The sequence below is a fragment of the Eriocheir sinensis genome, chromosome 12, assembly GCF_024679095.1.
Source record: "Eriocheir sinensis breed Jianghai 21 chromosome 12, ASM2467909v1, whole genome shotgun sequence".
Classification (NCBI taxonomy): Eukaryota; Metazoa; Arthropoda; class Malacostraca; order Decapoda; family Varunidae; genus Eriocheir; species Eriocheir sinensis.
The window spans coordinates 8,238,212-8,263,476 of NC_066520.1; positions in this window are offsets into that span (position 1 = coordinate 8,238,212).

A 25,265-nucleotide genomic window follows, 5' to 3' on the forward strand; every position below is an offset into this window, starting at 1 on the left:
AAAGTAAATTTGCCTAAAAATATATATACAAACCACACATTAAATAATGTAAATGCGTACATAAAATAACGTAAATTTGTATTAAGCTATATACAAAAATACACAAAAATATTTAAAATTTGTATGAAAAGAAATATACAAAATACACATAAAATTAGGTAAATTTGTATTGAAATACATATACAAAATACACATAAAATAATGTAAATTTTAATGAAAATATATAAACAAATACACTTAAAATAACGTAAATTTCTATAAAATATATGCAAGATACACATTAAATGTGTATAAAAAAATATATACAAAAAAGAAATACAAGAATGTAAAATCCTATCAATATAAATACACAGAATATCAATAAAATAATGTAAATTTGTATGAAAAGAAAGATGCAAAATTCCCATAAAATAGCGCATTTTTTATAAAAATATTTATACCAAAATACACATAAAATATTTAAATTTGTATTGAAATATATATACAAAATGCATATACAGTAAGGTAAATATGTATTGAAAGAGATATTCAAAAATACATATAAAACAAAGTTAATTTGTTTCAAAATATATATACGAATACACATAAAATAACGAAGATTTCTATAGAAATATATATACAAAATACACATGAAACTATGAAAATACGTATAAAAATATATATTCAAAATATATATCTAGGTAAATTCGTGTCAAAATAAATAAACAAAATATCATGAAAAGAATGTGTATTTGCATGAAAATAAATAATAGATAATAAATTTGTATGAAATATATATGCAAGATACACATTAAATAATCTAAATATGTATAAAAAAAAATATATACAAAAAACATATAGAATAATGTGAAATCGTAACAAAATAAATACACCGAATATTAATAAAATAGTGTAAATTTGTATGAAAATAAAGATGCAAAATTCCCATCAAATAGCGCATTTCTTATAAAAATATATATACCAAAATACACATAAAATATTTAAATTTGTATTGAAATAAATATACAAAATGCACGTACAATAAGGTAAACTTGTATTGAAAGAGATGTGCAAAAATACATATAAAACAATGTAAATTTGTTTCAAAATATATATACGAATACACATAAAATAACGTAGATTTCTATAAAAATATATATACAAAATACACATAAAATTAAGTAAATACGTATAAAAATAGATATACAAAATACACATAGAATAATGTAAAATTGTTTAAAAAAAATAAACAGAATATAAATAAAATAATGTAAATATGTGAGGCGTGCCGCGCCAGAACCTCGTAACCGAAAAATCGTAGTTTTGAGAAAATCGCGCATAAAGTTAAACACTGACAATGCACCTAAGAATGGTCAGAATATGTAATAACTATACATCAAATGAAAGGTTTTGAAGAGTTCTGTTTTGTTAATTAGGTTCTGATAGGAAATCGGAAAATTTTTGGTTTATTGAAATAAATTAATGAAACCCCTACTCAGTGGCGGAAAAAAAAAATTGCTGGAATTTTTTTACAATTTTATTATAAAAGTACTTGTTTTTATTAGGAATATGTGAAGGTTTCATGATGATAGCTGTGAAAATGAAAATGTTATGATTTTTTTACCGAGCGAAATTTTTTTTTAATCCATACCGGAACTTTAATACTCCTATCCATTACATTGACTTCCTCCTATGTTCAAAATTATTAAGTACGTGTTGTAAAATGGAATATGTGAAGATTTCATGATGATAGCTGGCTCATCCTACACGTGCGTCTTGGTTACGTGGTTTTGGCCCACGCCTCAGGGAGTTAATCGCGACTTTTTTTTGCGTGTCGAGACCAGACTAACTGTCTTAGCACCCTGTTTTAGGTGGCTGGAAGATCGGATTTCCTCTGTCTGACCACGGTATATGACAATTCCACCTCTCTGCTCTCTGGGGCAGCCATTATCTCAATTTCTCAAATTTCAGGGTTACGAGGTTCTGGCGCGGCACGCCTCATGTATGAAAATAAAAATGCAAAATACCCATAAAATAAAGCATATTTTTATAAAAATACTTATACAAAAATACACATAGCATAATTAAATTTGTATTAAAATTAATATACAAAATGCATATACAATAAGGTAAATTTGTATTGAAAAAATATGCAAAATACACATAAAACAGTGTAAATTTATTTCAAAATCTATATACGAATACTCATAAATCAACGTAGATTTCTATAGAAATATATATACAAAATACACATCAAATGATGTAAACACGTATAAAAATATATATATATATATATATATATATATATATATATATATATATATATATATATATATATATATATATATATATATATATATATATATATATATATATATATATATATATATATATATATATATAAAATACACATTAAATAATGTAAATTCGCGTCAAAATAAATAAACAAAATATCAATAAAAGAATGTGTATTTGTATGAAAATAGATATACAATATACACATAAAATCACCTAAATTTGTATAAAACTATATACAAAAGTACACAAAAATAATTATAATTTGTATGAAAATAAATATACAAAATACACATAAAATTAGGTAGATTTGTATTGAAATACATTTACAAAATACACTTAAAATAACGTAAATTTGAATAAAATATATAAAAAATACACATTAAATAATGAAAATATGTATACAAAAATATATACAAAACACAAATAGAATAATATAAAATCGTATCAAAATAAATACACAGAATATTAATAAAATAATGTAAATTTGTATGAAAAGTAAGATGCAAAATACCCATAAAATAACGCATTATTTTATAAAAATATATTTTCCAAGACACACATAAAATATTTGAATTTGTATTAAAATAAATATACAAAATGCACATACAATAAGGTAAATTTGTATTGAAATAGATATGCAAAATACATATAAAACAATGTAAGTTTGTTTCAAAATATATATACGAATACACATAAAATAGCATAGATTTCTATGAAAATAAATATACAAAATACACATAAAATGAAGTAAATACGTATAAAAAAAGGTATACAAAATACACATAAAATAATGTAAACTCGTATCAAAATAAATAAACAAAATACTAATAAAAGAATGTGTATTGTATAAATATAAATATACAAAATACAAATAAAATAACGTAAATTTATATAAAACTATATGCAAAAATACACAGAAGTAATTAAATTTGTGTGAAAATAGATATACAAAATACATGTGTATTTTGCATATTTATTTCATACAGATATTATTTTGTTTATTTTTATATATTTTCATACAATTTTCGTTATTTTATGTGTATTTTATATTTATTTTCTAAATATACGTTCTTTTATCTGAATTTTATTTATTGAATTTGAAACAGTTTACCTTATTTTGTATATCTATTTTCATACAAATTAAAATACTTCTGTGTATTTTTGTATATAGTTTTATATAAATTTACGTTATTTATGTGTATTTTGTATATTATATTTATACAAATACACATTCTTTTATTGGTATTTTTTATTGATTTTGATACGAATTTACATTATTTTATGTATTTGTATATATTTTTATACGTATTTACTTCATTTATGTGTATTTTGTATATATTGTAATAGCTGGATGTGGCAAGATTACTGCATTAAAGAGATTAGATAGGCTTGGGGAGGCGGATGATAGGCGCGGTTGATAGACAAGGGCTGCCAAGTATGAGCCAGTGGCCTTATTTTAATAGAAATCTACGTTATTTTATGTGTATTCGTATATATATTTTGAAACAAATTTACATTGTTTTATATGTATTTTGCATATCTATTTCAATACAAATTTACCTTATTGTATGTGTTTTTTATATATTTATTTTAATACAAATTTAATTTTTTTATGTGTATTTTGGTATATATATTTAAAAAAAAAAAAAGCGTTATTTTATGGGTATTTTGCCTCTTTATTTTCATACAAATTTACATTATTTTATTAATATTCTGTGTATTTATTTTGATACGATTTTACATTATTCTATTTGTGTTTTGTATATATTTTTTTATACAAATTTACGTTATTTTAAGTGTATTTGTTTATGTCTTTTAATTCAAATTTACATTATTTTATGTGTATTTTGTATATGTATTTCAATACAAATTTACCTAATTTTATGTGTATTTTGTATATTTATTTTCATACAAATTTTAAATATTTTTGTGTATTTTTGTATATAGTTTGATACAAATTTAGGTTATTTTATGTGTATTTTGTATATCTATTTTCAAACAAATACACATTCTTTTATTGATATTTTGTTTATTAATTTTTACACTAATTTACAGTATTTAATGTGTATTTTGTATATATATTTCTATACGTATTTACATCATTTCATGTGTATTTTGTATATATCCTTATTGTATGTGCATTTTGTATATTTATTTCAATACAAATTTAAATATTTTATGTGTATTTTAGTATATATATATATAAAATATATATATATATATATATATATATATATATATATATATATATATATATATATATATATATATATATATATATATATATATATATATATATATATATATATATATATATATATATATATATATATATATATATATATATATATATATATATATATATATATATATATATATATATAAGAAATGCTATTTGATAGAATTTTGCATCTTTATTTTCATACAAATTTACATTATTTTAATAATATTCGGTGTATTTATTTTGATACGATTTTACATTATTCTATTTGTTTTTTGTATATATATATTTTTTTTATACACATTTACATTATTTAATGTGTATCTTGCATATATATTTCATACAAATTTATTATCTATTATTTATTTTCATACAAATACACATTCTTTTCATGATATTTTGTTTATTTATTTTGACACGAATTTACATTACTTAATATGTATTTTGTATATATATTTTTATACGTATTTACATAATTTCATGTGTATTTTGTATATATATTTCTATACAAGTCTACTTTATTTTATGTGTATTCGTATATATATTTTGAAACAAATTTACACTGTTTTATTTGTATTTTGCGTTTTTTTTTTTATACAAATTTACCTTATTGTATGTGTGCATTTTGTATATTAATTTTAATACAAATTTAATTATTCTATGTTTATTTTTGTATATGTATTTTTAAAAAAAAATATGATTTATCTTATTTGTATTTTGCATCTTTATTTTCATACAAATTTAAATTATTTTATTGATATTCTGTGTACTTATTTTGATACGATTTTACATTGTTCTATGTATAACAAAAATAAATATATACAAAAATACACAAAAATAATTTAAATTTGTTTGAAAATAGATATGCAAAATATGTGTATTTTGTATATATATTTCAATTCAAATTTAGCTTATTTTGTATGTATTTTGTATATATTTTCATACAAATTTAATTACTTCTGTGTATTTTTGTATATAGTTTTATATAAATTTACGTTATTTTATGTGTATTTTGTATATTTATATTTATACAAATACACATTCTTTTATTATTATTTTGTTTATTTATTTTGATACGAATTTACATTATTTTATGTGTATTTTGTATACATTTTTTTATACGTATTTACTTCATTTTATGTGTATTTTGTATATATATTTTTATAGAAATCTACGTTATTTTATGTGTATTCGTATATATTTTGAAACAAATTTACATTGTTTTATATGTATTTTGCATATCTATTTCAATACAAATTTACCTTATTGTATATGTTTTTGTATATTTATTTTAATACAAATCAATTTTTTTATGTGTATTTTGGTATATATATTTTTATAAAAAAAAGCGTTATTTTATGGGTATTTTGCTTCTTTATTTTCATACAAATTTACATTATTTTATTAATATTCTGTGTATTTATTTTGATACGATTTTACATTATTTTATATGTGTTTTGTATATTTTTTAATTCAAATTTACGTTTTTTTATAAAATTATTGATACCAAAATACACATAAAATATTTCAATTTGTATTAAAATAAATATACAAAATGCACATACATTAAAGGTAAATTTGTATAGAAATAGGTATGCAAAATACATATAAAATAATGTAAGTTTGTTTCAAATATATATACGAATACACATAAAATAACGTAGATTTCTATAAAATACATATACAAAATACACATAAAATTAAGTATACGTATAAAAAATGTATACAAAATACACATTATATAATGTAAATTCGTATAAATGTAAATAAACAATATACCAATCAAAGAATGTGTATTTGTATAAATATGAATATACAAAATGCACATAAAATAACGTAAATTTATATAAAACTATATACATAAAATAACGCAGATTTCTATAAAATATATGTACAAAATGAACATAAAATAAATTTGCATAAAATATATATGCAAAACACATTAGATAATGTAAATGAGTATAAAATATGTATAGAAAATACCTATGAAATAATCTAAACTCGTATCGAATTAAATTAAGAAAATACCAATAAAATAATGTAATTTTGGATGAAAATATATATAAAATACACATAAAATAACCTAAATACAAATACAAATATACACATAAAATATTGTATTTTGTATATACATTTCAATTCAAATTTAGCTTATTTTATTTGTATTTTGTATATCTATTTTCATACGAATTTAATTACTTCTGAGTATTTTTGTATATAGTTTTATACAAATTTACGTTATTTTATGTGTATTTTTTTATTTATATTTATACAAATACACATTCTTTTATTGGTATTTTGTTTATTTATATTGATACGAATTTACATTATTTTATGTGTATTTTGTATGCATTTTCTTATAAGTATTTACTTTATTTTATGTGTATTTTGTATATATATTTCTATACAAATCTACGTTATTTTATGTGTATTCGTATATATATTTTGAAACAAATTTACATTGTTTTATATGTATTTTGCATATCTATTTCAATACAGATTTACCTTATTGTATGTGTATTTTGTATATTTATTTTAATACAAATAAATTTTTTCATGTGTATTTTGACATATATATTTTTATAAAAAATGCGTTATTTAATGGGTATTTTGCATCTTTATTTTCATACAAATATACATTGTTTTATTAATATTCTGTGTATTTATTTTGATACGATTTTACATTATTCTATTTGTGTTTGTTATATATTTTTTTATACATATTTACATTATTTAATGTGTATTTTGTATATTTTAAAACAAATTTACGTTATTTTATGCGTATCTGTTAAAATATTTTGATACAAATTTACCTTATTTTATGTATTTTGTATATAAATTTCAATACAAATTTAGTTTATTTTATGTATATTTTGTATATCTATTTTCATTCGTATCGAAATAAATAAACAAAATAGCAATAAAATAATGTAAATTTGTATGAGAAAACATATACAAATACACATAAAATAACGCAAATTTCTAAAAAAATATATGTACAAAAATGCACATAAAATAAAGTAAATTTGCATAAAAATATATATACAAAACACACATTAAATAATGTAAATGCGTACATAAAATAACCTAAATTCGTATAAAACTATATACAAAAATACACAAAAATATATATACAAAAAAGAAATAGAATAACGTAAAATCGTATCAAAATAATAACACCGAATATTAATAAAATAATGTAAATTTGTCTGAAAATAAAGATGCAAAATTCCCATCAAATAGCGCATTTCTTATAAAAATATATATACCAAAATACACATAAAATATTTAAATTTGTATTGAAATAAATATACAAAATGCACATACAATAAGGTAAACTTCTATTGAAAGAGATATGCAAAAATACATATAAAACAATGTAAATTTGTTTCAAAATACATATACGAATACACATAAAATAACGTAGATTTGTATAAAAATATATATACAAAATACACATAAAATTAAGTAAATACGTATAAAAAAATGTAAACAAAATACACATAAAATAATGTAAATTCGAAACAAAATAAATAAACAAAATACCAATAAAAGAATGTGTATTTGTATAAATATAAATGTTCAAAATACACATACAAAATAAACATAAAATAAGGTAAATTTGTAATGAAATATATGTACAAAATACACATAAAATAATGTAAATTTATATGAAAATATATATACAAATACACATAAAATACCATGAATTTGTATAAAATTATATATTCAAAATAAATATTAAATAATGTAAATGCGTATAAAAATATATATACAAAGTACATATAAAATAATGTAAATTCGTATCAATATAAATCAACAAAATACCAATAAAATAATATATATTTGAATGAAAATTGATTTACAAAATACACATAACATAACTAAAATTTGTATTGAAATATATACAAAAATACATAAAAATAATTTGAGTTTGTATGAAAATATATATTCAAAATACAAATAAAACTAGGTAAATTTCTTTTGAAATATATATACAAAATACCCACAAAATATTGTAAATTTGTGTCAAAATATATAAACAAATACACATAAAATAACTTAAAATAACGTAAATATGTATCAAATATATATACAAAAAACACATTAAATAATGTAAATATGTATAAAAAAATATATACAAAACACAAATAAAATAATGTAAAATCGTATCAAAATAAATACAGAAAATATTAATAAAATAATGTAAATTTGTATGAAAATTAAGATGCAAAATACCCATAAAATAACGCATTTTTTATAAAAATATATATACGAAAAAAACAAAATATTTGATTTTGTATTAAAATAAATAGATATACAAAATACACATAAAATAAGCTAAATTTGAATTGAAATATATATAAAAAATACATAAAATAATGTAAATTTGTATTAAAATACTTATACACTTATACAAATAGACATATAATAACGTAAATTTATATAAAAATATATAAACAAAATACACATTAAATAATGTAAAAACGTATAAAAAAATGTACAAAATACACAAATAATCATGTAATTCGTATCAAAATAAATAGACAAAATACCAATAAAATAATGTAAATTTCTATGAGAAAACATATACAAAATACACATAAATAACGCAAATATCAATAAAAATATATATAATATAATATATTTTATACATATTTAAAATATTTAATGTATATTTTGTATATATATTTTATGAAAATTTACGTTATTTTATATGTATTTGTTTATATATTTTCATACAAATTTACATTATTTTATGTGAGTTTTGTATATGTATTTCAATAGAAATTTGCCTAACTTTATGTGTATTTTGCATATCTATTTTGAAAAAAATTTAAATTGTTCTTGTGTATTTTCGTATATATTTTTATACAAATTCTAGTTATTTTATTTGTTTTTTGTATATATATATATATATATATATATATATATATATATATATATATATATATATATATATATATATATATATATATATATATATATATATATATATATTTTTTTTTTCCTACAAATATACATTATTTTATTGGAATTTTGAGTATTTATTTTTTTACTAATTTAAATTATTTTATTTGTCTTTTTTATATATATTTTTCTACGTATTTAAATTAGTTTATGTTTATTTTATATATAAATTTTCATAAAAATTTACTTTATTTTCTTGTGTTTATTCGTATATAATCTGAAACAAATAGTATACAAATTCCTGTTATTTTATTTGTTTTTGTATATTTTTTTTCATAAAAATTTATATTATTTTATGTTTATTATTACATATATTTTATTACAAATTTACCTTATTTTATGTTTATTTTGTATATTTATTTCATTCAATTTTAAACTATTTTTTGTGTTTTTTTGTATTTGTATTTAGGTTATTTTATGTGTATTTTCTATATATATATATATATTTTCATCCAAAATTACATTATTTTATTGGTATTTTCTTAATTTAATTCGATACGAATTTAGATTATTTCATAGGTATTTTGTATACATATTTTTATACTCATTTACATTATCTAAAGTGTGTTTTGTATATATATTTTTATGCAAATTTATTTTGTGTTCATTTTTGTACATATAATATTTTTATAGAAATTTGCGTTATTTTATGTATATAGTTTTATATAAATTTACGTTATTTTATGTGCATTTTGTATATTTATATTTATACAAATACACATTCTTTTAATGATATATTGTTTATTTACATTTATACGAATTTACATTATTTTAAATGTATTTTGTATGCATTTTTTTATTCGTATTTACATAATATTATGTGTATTTTGTATATGTATTTTTATAGAAATCTACGTTATTTTATGTGTATTCGTATATATATTTTGAAACAAATTTACATTATTTTATATGTTTTTTGCATATCTATTTCAATACAAATTTACCTTATTGTATGTGCATTTTGTATATTTATTTTAATACAAATTGAAACATTTTATGTGTATTTTGGTATCAATAATTTTATAAAAAATGCGTTATTTTATAGGAATTTTGCATCTTAATTTTCATAAAAATTTACATTATTTTATTAATATTCTGTGTATATATTTTGATACGATTTTACATTATTTTATTTGTGTTTTGTATATATTTTTTTTATACATATTTACATTATTTAATGTGTATTTTGTACATATATTTCATATAAATTTACGTTATTATATGTGTATTTGTTTATATATTTTCTTTCAAATTTACATTATTTTATGTGTATTTTGTATATGTATTTCAATACAAATTAACCTAATTTTATGTGTATTTTGTATATTTCTTTTCATACAAATTAAAATTATTTTTGAGTATTTTTGTATATAGTTTAATACAAATTTAGGTTATTTTATGTACGCATTTACATTATTTAATGTGTGTTTTGTAATTATATTTTTATCCAAAGTTACTTTATTTAACTTTCATTTTTGGACATATATTTTTATAGAAATTAGCGTTATTTTATATGTATTTGTATATGTTTTCTCATACAAATCTACATTATTTTATTGATATTTTGTTTATTTAGTTTGATACGAATTACATGATTATATGTGTATTTTGTACATATTTTTATACGTATTTACATTACTTAATGTGTATTTTGTTTATATATTTTTAAACAAATTTACGCTATTTTATGTGTATTTTGTATATTTATATTTATACAAATACACATTCTTTTACTGGTATTTTGTTTATTTATTTTGATACGAATTTACATTATTTTATGTGTATTTTGTATACATTTTTTATACGTATTTACTTCATTTTATGTGTATGTTGTATAGTATTTTGTATATATATTTTATACAAATGTACGTTGTTTTATGTGTATTCTTATATATATGTACGCATTTACATTATTTAATGTGTGTTTTGTATATATATTTTTATGCAAATTTACTTTATTTTATGTGCATTTTTGTACATATATTTTTTTAGAAATTTGCGTTATTTTATGTGTATTTGTATATGTTTTCTCATACAAATTTACATTATTTTATTGCTATTTTGTTTATTTATTTTGATACGAATGAAAATAGATATACAAAATATACATAAAATAAACTAAATTTGTATTGAAATATATATACAAAATACATAAAATAATGTAAAATTGTATAAAAATATTTTAACAGATGTGCATAAAATAACGTAAATTTGTTTTAAATTTTTCAAAATACACATTAAATAATGTAAATGTGTATAAAAAATATATATATACAAAAAAGAAATAGAATAATGTAAAATCGTATCAAAATAAATACAGAGAATATCAACAAAATAATGTAAACTTGTATGAAAAGAAAGATGCAAAATTCCCATAAAATAGCGCATTTTAAAAAAAATATATATACCAAAATACACAAGTACAAATATTTTGAATAAATATTTCTATAGAAATCTACGTTGATTTATGAGTATTCGTATATAGATTTTGAAATAAATTTACACTGTTTTATGTGTATTTTGCATATTTTTCAATACAAATTTACCTTATTGTATATGCCTTTTTTATATTAATTTTAATCCAAATTTAATTATGCTATGTGTATTTTTGTATATGTATTTTTATAAAAATATGCTTTATTTTATGGGTATTTTGCATTTTTATTTTCATACAAATTTACATTATTTTATTTATATTCTGTTTATTTTTTTTTAAACAATTTTACATTATTCTATGTGTATTTTGTATATCTATTTTTATACGTATTTACTTAATTTTAAGTGTATTTTGTATATATATTTTTATAGAAATCTACGTTATTTTATGTGGATTCGTATATATATTTTGAAACAAATTTACATTGCTTTATATGTTTTTTTCCATATCTCTTTCAATACAAGTTTACCTTATTTTATGTGCATTTTGTATATTTATTTCAATACAAATTTAAATATTTTATGTGTATTTTGGTACATATATTTTTATAAGAAATGCGCTATTTCATGGGAATTTAGCATCTTTATTTTCATACAAATTTACATTATTTTATTAATATTCGGTGTTTTTATTTGATACGATTTCACATTATTCTATTTGTTTTTTGTATATATTTTTTTATACATATTTACATTATTTAATGTGTATCTTGCATATATATTTCATTCAAATTTATTATCTATTATTTATTTTCATACAAATACACATTCTTTTCATGATATTTTGTTTATTTATTTTGACACGAATTTACCTAGATATGTATTTTGTATATATATTTTTATACGTATTTACATAATTTCATATGTAATTTGTATATATATTTCTATAGAAATCTACTTTATTTTATGTGTATTCATATATATATTTTGAAACAAATTTACATTGTTTTATATGTATTTTTGAATATCTCTTTCAATACAAATTTACCTTACTGTATATGCATTTTGTATATTTATTTCAATACAAATTTAAATATTTTATATGTATTTTGGTATATATATTTTTATATAAAATGCGATAATTTTTGGGATTTTTGCATCTTTATTTTCATACAAATTTACATTATTTTATTGATATTCTGTGTATTTGTTTTGATACGATTTTACATTATTCTTTTGTGTATTTTTTTATACACATTTACATTATTTAATGTGTATCTTGCATATAAGTTTTATACAAATTTACGTTATTTTAAGTGTAGTTGTTTATATATTTTTATTCAAATTTACATTATTCGGTGTGTATTTTGTATATGTATTTCAATACAAATTTACCTAATTTTACGTGTATTTTGTATATTTCTTTTCATACAAATTTAAATTATTTTTGTGTATTTTTGTATATTTTGAATATCTATTTTCATACAAACTCAAATTATTTTTATGTATTTTTGTATATATTTCAATACAAATTTTAGTTATGTTATGTGTATTTTGTAAATCTATTTTCATTCAAATATATATTATTTTATTGGTATTTTGTTGATTTATATTGATACGAATTTACATTATTTATATATACTTTTTATATATATTTTTATACGCATTTACATTATTTAATATTTATTTTGAATATATAATTTTATACAAATTCATGGTATTTTATGTGTATTTGTATATATATTTTCATATAAATTTACATTATTTTATGTGTATTTTGTACATATATATCGTTACAAATTTACTTTATATTATGTTTTTTTTTGTATGTGTATTTTGTACATTTATATTTATACAAATACACATTCTTTTATTGGTATTTTGTTTATTTAATATTGTTTCGAGTTTATATTATTTTATGTGTATTTTGTTTACATTTTTTTATACGAATTTACCTAATTTTATATGTATTTTGTATATATATTTTTATAGAAATCTACGTTATTTTATGTGTATTCGTATATATATTTTGAAACAAATTTGCATAGTTTTATATGTATTTTTGCATATCTCTTTCAATAGAAGTTTACCTCATTGTATGTGCATTTTGTAAATTTATTTCAATACAAATTTAAATATTTTATGTGTATTTTGGTATATATATATTTTTATAAGAAATGTGCTATTTGATGGGAATTTTGCATCTTTATTTTCATAGAAATTTACATTATTTTATTAATATTCGGTGTATTTATTTTGATACGATTTTACATTATTCTATTTGTTTTTTGTATATATATATTTTTTATACATATTTACATTATTTAATGTGTATCTTCCATATATATTTCATACAAATTTATTATCTATTATTTATTTTCATACAAATACACATTCTTTTCATTATATTTTGTTTATTTATTTTGACACGAGTTTACATTACTTAATATGTATTTTGTATATATATTTTTATACGTATTTACATAATTTCATGTGTATTTTGTATATGTATTTCTATAGAAATCTACGTTATTTTATGTGTATTCGTATATATATTTTGAAACAAATTTACACTGTTTTATTTGTATTTTGCGTTTTTTTTTCAATACAAATTTACCTTATTGTATGTGTGCATTTTGTATATTAATTTTAATACAAATTTAATTATTCTATGTGTATTTTTGTATATTTATTTAAAAAAAAATATGCTTTATCTTATGGGTATTTTACATCTTTATTTTCAAACAAATTTAAATTATTTTATTGATATTCTGTTTACATTATTTTACATTATTCTATGTATAACAAAAATAAATACAGAATACACAAAAATAGATATGCAAAATACATATAAACAATGTAAATTTGTTTCAAAATATATATACGAATACACATGAAATAAGGTAGATTTCTATAAAAATATATATACAAAATACACGTAAAATTAAGTAAATACGTATAAAAAATGTATACAAAATACACATAAAATATTGTAAATTAGTATCAAAATAAATAAACAAAATACCAATACAAGAATGTGTATTTTTATAAATATATATATACATAATACACATTAAATAATATAAATTTGTTTAAAACTATACAAAATACACATGAAATGATGTAAATACGTATAAAAATATATATACAAAAAACACATTAAATAATGTAAGTTCGCGTCAAAATAAATAAACAAAATATCAATAAAAGAATGTGTATATGTATGAAAATATATATACAAAATACACATAAAATAACCTAAATTTGTATCAAACTATATACAAAAAGACACAAAAATATTTTAAATTTGTATGAAAATAAATATACAAAATACACATAAAATTAGGTAAATTTGTATTGAAATACATACACAAATTACACATAAAATAATGTAAATTTGAATGAAAATACATAAACAAATACACTTAAAATAACGTAACTTTGTATTAAAAAAATATGTACAAAACAAAGAGAATAATGTAAAATCGTATCAAAATAAATACACAGAATATAAATAAAATAATGTAAATTTGTATGAAAATAAAGAAGCAAAATACCCGTAAAATAACGCATTTTTTTATTTATAAAAATATATATAACAAAATACACATCAAAAAATTAAATTTCTATTAAAATAAATATACAAAAAACACATACAATAAGGTAAATTTGCATTGAAATAGATATGCAAAATACATATAAAACAATGTAAATTTGTTTCAAAATATATATACGAATACACATAAAATAACGTAGATTTGTATAAAAATATATATACAATATACACATAAAATGAAGTAAATACGTATAAGAAAATGTATACAAAATACACATAAAATAATGTAAATTCGTATCAAAATAAATAAACAAAATACCTATAAAAGAATGTGTATCTGTATAAATATAAATATACAAAATACACATAAAATAACATAAATTTGTATAAAACTATATACAAAAATACACAGAAGTAATTAATTTCGTATGAAAATAGATATACAAAATACAGATAAAATAAGCTAAATATGAATTGAAATGTATATACAAAATACATAAAATAATGTAAATTTGTATCAAAATATTTATAAAAATACATATAAGAACTAAAATTTGTTTAAAAATATATAAACAAAATATAGATTAAGTAATGTAAATACGTATAAAAAATATGTACAAAATACACATATAATCATGTAATTCGTATCAAACTAAATAAACAAAATATCAATAAAATAATGTAAATTTGTATGGGAAAACATATACAAATACATATAAAATAACGCTAATTTCTAAAAAAATATATGTCCAAAAATGAACGTAAAATAAAGTAACTTTGGATAAAAGTATATATACAAAACACACATTAAATAAAGTAAATGCGTACATAAAATAACCTAAATTTGTATAAAACTATATACAAAAATACACAAAAATAATTTAAATTTGTATGAAAAGAAATATACAAAATACACATAAAATTATGTTAATTTGTAATGAGATACATATACAAAATACACATAAAATAATGCAAATTTGAAAGAAAATATATAAACAAATACACATATGATAACGTAAATTTGTATGAAATATATATTCAAAATACACATTAAATAATGTAAATATGTATAAAAAGATATATACAAAACACAAATAGAATAATGTAAAATCGTATGAAAATATATACACAGAAAATTAATAAAATAATGTAAATTTGTATGAAAATTAAGATGCAAAATACCTATAAAATAACGCATTTTTTATAAAATTATTGATACCAAAATACACATAAAATATTTGAATTTGTATTAAAATAAATATACAAAATTCACATACAATAAGGTAAATTTGTATTGAAATAGATATGCAAAATACATATAAAATAATGTAAATTTGTTTCAAAATATATATACGAATACACATAAAATAACGTAGATTTCTATATAAATACATATACAAAATACACATAATATTAATTAAATACGAATAAAAAAATGTATACAAAATACACATAAAATAATGTAAACTCGTATAAATGTAAATAAACAATATTCCATTAAAAGAATGTGTATTTGTATAAATATAAATATACAAAATGCACATAAAATAACGTAAATTTATATAAAACTATATACATAAAATAACGCAAATTTCTATAAAAATATATGTACAAAAATGAACTTAAAATAAATTTGCATAAAAATATATATACAAAACACACTTTAGATAATGTAAATGAGTATAAAAATATGTATACAAAATACCTATGAAATAATCTAAATTCGTATCGAATTAAATTAAGAAAATAAAAATAAAATAATGTAATTTTGGATGAAAATATATATACAAAATACACATAAAATAACCTAAATACAAATACAAATATACACATTAAATAATTTACAATTGAATGAAATAAATATACAAAATAAACATAAAATAAGGTAACCTAAAGATAACCTAAGATAACCTAAATACAAATACAAAAATACACATTAAATAATTTAAAATTGAATGAAATAAATATACAAAATAAACATAAAATAAGGTAAATTTGTAATAAAATATATGTAAGAATACACATGAAATAATCTAAATTTGTATGAAAATATATATACAAATACACATAAAATAACATAAAATTTGTTTCAAAATATACACGAATACAAACAATAAAATAACGTAAATTTGTATATATAAAATACACATAAAATAATTTAAATACGTAGAAAAATATATATACAAAATACACATAAAATAATGTAAATTCGTAAAACACTAAATACACAAAATTCCAATAACATAATGTATATTTGTAGGAAAATATATATACAAAAAACAAATAAAATAACTAAAATTTGTATAAAAATATATACAAAAACACACAAAAAATAATTTAAATTTGTTTGAAAATAGATATGCAAAATACACATAAAGTTAGGCAAATTTGTATTGAAATACATATACAAAACTCATATAAAATAATATAAATTTGTATGAAAATATATAAACAAATACATATAAAATAACGTAAATTTGGATAAAATATATATACAAAATATACATTAAATATTTTAAATATGTATAAAAATATATTATATTATATATATTTTTATTGATATTTGCGTTAATTATGTGTATTTTCTATATGTTTTCTCATAGAAATTTACATTATTTTATTGGTATTTTGTCTATTTATTTTGATACGAATTACATGATTATTTGTGTATTTTGTACATTTATTTATACGCATTTACATTATTTAATATGTATTTTGTTTATATAGTTTTATACAAATTTACGTTATTATATGTGTATTTGTATAAGTATTTTGATACAAATTTACATTATTTTATGTATTTTGTATATATATTTCAATTCAAATTTAGCTTATTTTATGTGTATTTTGTATATCTATTTATTTTAATACAAAATCAGATATTTTATGTTTTTTCGTATATATATTTTTATAAAAAATGCGTTATTTTATGAGTATTTTGCATCTTAATTTTCATACAAATTTACATTATTTTATTAATATTTTCTGTATTTATTTTGATACGATTTTACATTATTTTATTTGTGTTTTTTATATATTTTTTTATACCTATTTACATTATTTAATGTTTTTTTGTATATATATTTGATACATATTTACGTTATTTTAAGTTATTTTATGTGTATTTGTTTATATATTTTGACACAAATTTACAATATTTTATGGGTATTTTGTTTATATATTTCAAAAGAAATTTACTTAGTTTTATGTGTATTTTGAATATCTATTTTCATACAAACTCAAATTATTTTTATGTATTTTTGTATATGTTTCAATACAGATTTTAGTTATGTTATGTGTATTTTGTAAATCTATTTTCATTCAAATATATATTATTTTATTGGTATTTTGTTGATTTATATTGATACGAATTTACATTATTTTATATGTACTTTATATATATATTTTTATACGCATTTACATTATTTAATATTTATTTTGAATATATAATTTTATACAAATTCATGGTATTTTATGTCCAAAATTACATTATTTTATTGGTATTTCTTAATTTAATTCGATACGAATTTAGATTATTTCATAGGTGTTTTGTATACATATTTTTATACTCATTTACATTATCTAATGTGTGTTTTGTATATATATTTTTATGCAAATTTATCTAATGTTCGTTTTTGTACATATATTTTTATAGAAATTTGCGTTATTTTATGTATATAGTTTTATATAAATTTACGTAATTTTATGTGCATTTTGTATATTTATTTTTATACAAATACACATTCTTTTATTGGTATATTGTTTATTTACATTTATACGAATTTACATTATTTTATGTGTATTTTGTATACATTTTTTTATACGTATTTACTTAATTTTATGTGTATTTTGTATATGTATCTTTATAGAAATCCACGTTATTTTATGTGTATTCGTATATATATTTTGAAACAAATTTACTTTATTTTATATGTATTTTGCATATCTATTTCAATACACATTTACCTTATTGTATGTGCATTTTGTATATTTATTTTAATACAAGTTCAAATATTTTATGTGTATTTTGGTATCAATAATTTTATGAAAAATGCGTTATTTTATAGGTATTTTGCATCTTAATTTTCATTTTATATGTACTTTGTATATATATTTTTATACGCTATTACATTATTTAATATTTATTTTGAATATATATTTTTATACAAATTCATGGTATTTTATGTGTATTTGTATATATATTTTCATATAAATTTACATTATTGTATGTGTATTTTGTACATATATTTTATTACAAATCTACCTTATTTTATGTTTATTTTGTATGTGTATTTTGTATATTTATATTTATTCAAATACACATTCTTTTATATTATTTTGTTTATTTATTTTAAATCAAATTTAACTTATTTTATGTGTATTTTGTATACTTTTTTTTATACGTATTTACTTAATTTTATGTGTATTTTGTATATATATATTTTTATAGAAATCTACGTTTTTTTATTTGTATTCGTATATATATATTTTGAAACAAATTTACATTGTTTTATATGTATTTTTGCATATCTCTTTCAATACAAATTTACCTTATTGTATGTGCATTTTGTATATTTATTTCAATACAAATTTAAAAATTTTATGTGTATTTTGGTATACATATTTTTATAAGAAATGCGCTATTTTATGGGAATTTTGCATCTTTATTTTCATACAAATTTACATTATTTTATTAATATTCGGTGTATTTATTTTGATACGATTTTACATTATTCTATTTGTTTTTTGTATATACTTTTTTATACATATTTACATTATTTAATGTGTATCTTGCATATATATTTTATACAAACTTATTATCTATTATCTATTTTCATACAAATACACATTCTTTTCATGATATTTTGTTTATTTATTTTGACACGAATTTACATTATTTGATATGTATTTTGTAATTTTATTTTTATACGTATTTACATAATTTCATATGTATTTTGTATATATATTTAATAGATATTCAAAATACACATAAAATAACCTAAATTTGTATCAAACTATATACAAAAATACACAAAAATATTTTAAATTTGTATGAAAATAAATATACAAAATACACATAAAATTAGGTAAATTTGTATGGAAATACATATACAAAATACACATAAAATAATGTAAATTTGAATGAAAATACATACACAAATACACTTAAAATAACGTAAATTTGTATAAAAAAATATAAACAAAACACAAATAGAATAATGTAAAATCGTATCAAAATAAATACACAGAATATTAATAAAATAATGTAGATTTGTATGAAAATAAAGAGGCAAAATACTAAAAAAATAACGCATTTTTTTTATTTATAAAAATATATATACCAAAATACATATAAAAAAATTAGATTTGTATTAAAATAAATATATAAAAAACACATACAATAAGGTAAATTTGTATTGAAATAGATATGCAAAATACATATAAAGCAATGTAAATTTGTTTCAAAATATGTATACGAATACACATAAAATAACGTAGATTTCTGTAAATATATATATAAAAAATACACATAAAATGAAGTAAATACGTATAAAAAAATGTATACAAAATACACATAAAATAATGTAAATTCGTATCAAAATAAATAAACAAAATACCAATAAAAGAATGTGTATTTGTATAAATATAAATATACAAAATACACATAAAATAACGTAAATTTATATAAAACAATATACAAAACACACAAGTAGTAAAAAAATTATACAAATATATAAACAAAATACAAAAAAAAACTATATACAAAATACATGAAATAAAGTAAATTTGTATCAAAATATTTATACAAATACATATATAATAACGTAAATTTGTATGAAAATATATAAACAAAATACACATTAAATAATGTAAATACGTATAAAAAAATGTGTGCAAAATACACATATGATCATGTAATTCGTATCAAAATAAATAAACAAAATACCAATAAAATAATATAAATTTGTATGAGTAAACGTGTATGTTGCATATTTTTTCAATACAAATTTACCTTATTATATACGCATTTTGTATATTAATTTTAATACAAATTTAATTATTCGATGTGTATTTTTGAATCTGTATTTTCATAAACATATGCTTTATTTTTTGGGTATTTTGCATCTTTATTTTCATACAAATTTACATTATTTTATTGATATTCTGCTCATTCATTTTGATACGAATTGACATTATTCTATGTGTATTTAGTATATATTTTTCATACAAATTTACGTTATTTTATGTGTATTTGTTTATATATTTTGACACAAATTTACAATATTTTATGGCTATTTTGTATATACATTTCAAAAGAAATTTACCTAGTTTTATGTGTATTTTGTATATCTATTTTCATACAAACTCAAATTATTTCTATGTATTTTTGTATATATTTTAATACAAATTTTAGTTATGTTATGTGTATTTTGTAAATTTATTTTCATTCAAATATATATTATTTTATTGGTGTTTTGTTGATTTATATTGATACGAATTTACATTATTTTATATGTACTTTGTATATGTATTTTTATACGCTTTTACATTATTTAATATTTATTTTGAATATATATTTTTATACAAATTCATGGTATTTTATGTGTATTTGTATATATATTTTCATATAAATTTAAATTATTTTATGTATATTTTGTACATATATTTTATTACAAATCTACCTTATTTTATGTTTATTTTGTATATGTATTTTGTATATTTATATTTATCCAAATACACATTCTTTTATTGGTATTTTGTTTATTTATTTTAAATCGAGTTTACATTATTTTATGTGTATTTTGTATACATTTTTTTATACGTATTTACTTAATTTTATGTGTATTTTGTATATATATTTTTATAGAAATCTAGGTTATTTTATTATTTATTCGTATATATATTTTGAAACAAATTTACATTGTTTTATATGTATTTTTGCATATCTCTTTCAATATAAATTTACCTTATTGTATGTGCATTTTGTATATTTATTTCAATACAAATTTAAATATTTTATGTGTATTTTGGTATATATATTTTTATAAGAAATGCTCTATTTTTTTGCATCTTTATTTTCATACAAATTTACATTATTTTATTAATATTCGGTGTATTTATTTTGATACGATTTTACCTTATTCTATTTGTTTTTTGTATATACTTTTTTATACATATTTACATTATTTGATGTGTATCTTGCATATATATTTTATACAAATTTATTATCTATTATCTATTTTCATACATATACACATTCTTTTCATGATATTTTGTTTATTTATTTTGACACGAATTTACATTATTTGATATGTATTTTGTATGTATATTTTTATACGTATTTACATAATTTCATATGTATTTTGTATATATATTTCTATAGAAATCTGCTTTATTTTATGTGTATTCGTATATATATTTTGAAACAAATTTACATTGTTTTATATGTATTTTTGAATATCTCTTTTAATACAAATTTACCTTACTGTATGTGCATTTTGTATATTTATTTCAATACAAATTTAAATATTTTATGTGTATTTTGGTATATATATTTTTATAAAAAATGCGATAATTTTTGGGATTTTTGCATCTTTATTTTCATACAAATTTACATTATTTTATTGATATTCTGTGTATTTATTTTGATGCGATTTTACATTATTCTATTTGTTTTTTGTATATATTTTTTTATACACATTTACATTATTTAATGTGTATCTTGCATATATATTTTATACAAATTTACGTTATTTTAAGTGTATTTGTTTATATATTTTCATTCAAATTTACATTATTTGATGTGTATTTTGTATATGTATTTCAATACAAATTTACCTAATTTTGTGTATTTTGTATATTTCTTTTCAAACAAATTTAAATTATTTTTGTGTATTTTTGTATATAGTTTTATACAAATTTACGTTATTTTATGTACGCATTTACATTATTTAGTGTGTGATTTGTATATATATTTTTTTGCAAATTTACTTTATTTTATGTGCATTTTTGTACATATATTTCTATAGAAATTTGCGTTATTTGTATATGTTTTCTCATACAAATTTACATTATTTTATTGCTATTTTGTTTATTTATTTTGATACGAATTACATGATTATATGTGTATTTTGTACATATTTTTTATACGTATTTACATTACTTAATGTGTATTTTGTTTATATATTTTTAAACAAATCTACGTTATTATATGTATTTGTATAAATATTTTGATACAGATTTACATTATTTTATGTATTTTGTATGTACATTTCAATTCAAATTTAGCTTATTTTAGCTGTATTTTGTATATATATTTTCATACAAATTTAATTACTTCTGTGTATTTTTGTATATAGTTTTATACAAATTTACGATATTTTTTGTATTTTGTATATTTATATTTATACAAATACACATTCTTTTACTGTTATTTTGTTTATTTATTTTGATACGATTTTTATGTGTATTTTGTATTCATTTTTTTATACGTATTTACTTTATTTTATGTGTATTTTGTATATATTTTTATAGAAATCTACGTTATTTTATGTCTATTCGTATATATATTTTGAAACAAATTTACATTGTTTTATATGTATTTTGCATATCTATTTCAATACAAATTTACCTTATATTATGTGCATTTTTTTATATTTTTTTTAATACAAATTTTAATATTTTATGTGTATTTTGGTATATATATTTTTATAAAAAATGCGTTATTTTATGGCTATTTTGCATCTTTATTTTCATACAAATTTACATTATTTTATTAATATTCTGTGTATTTATTGTTGATACGATTTTACATTATTCTATTTGTGTTTTGTATATATTTTTTTATACATATTTACATTATTTAATGTGTTTTTTGTATATATATTTGATACAAATTTACGTTATTTTAAGTGTATATATTTATATATTTTCATTCAAATTTCCATTATTTTATGTGTATTTTGTATATGTATTTCAATACAAATTTACCTAATTTTATGTTTATTTTTTATATTTATTTTCATACAAATTTAAATTATTTTTGTGTATTTTTGTATATAGTTTTATACAAACTTAGGTTATTTTATGAGTATTTTGTATATCTATTTTCATACAAATCCACATTCTTTTATTGATATTTTGTTTATTTATTTTGACGAGAATTTAAATTATTTAATGTGTATTTTGTATATATATATTTTTATACGTATTTACATCATTTCATGTGTATTTTGTATATATATTTTTATAGAAATCTACGTTATTTTATGTGTATTCGTATATAGATTTTTAAACAAATTTACACTTTTATGTGCATTTTGTATATTTTTTCAATACAAATTTACCTTATTGTACGTGGATTTTGTATATTAATTTTAATACAAATTTAATTATTCTATGTGTATTTTTTTATATGTATTTTAAAAAAATATGCTTTATTTTATGGGTATTTTGCATCTTTATTTTCATACAAAATTACATTATTTTATTGATATTCTGTGTATTCATTTTGATACGATTTTACATTATTCTATGTATATTTTGTATATCTATTTTATACAAATGTACGTTATTTTATGTGAATTTGTTTTCATTTCATACAAATTTACATTATTTTATGTGTATTTTGTACATTTATTTAAATACAAATTTAACTAATTATAAGTGTATTTTGTATATCTATTTTCATACAAATTGAAATTTATTTTTTTGTTTTTTTGTATATATTTTTATTCAAATTTTCGTAATTTTATGTGTATTTTGTATATTTATTTTCCTACACATATACGTCCTTTTATCGGAATTTTGTTTATTTATTTTGATACGAATTTTCATTTTTTTAGGTGTATTTGATATATATAT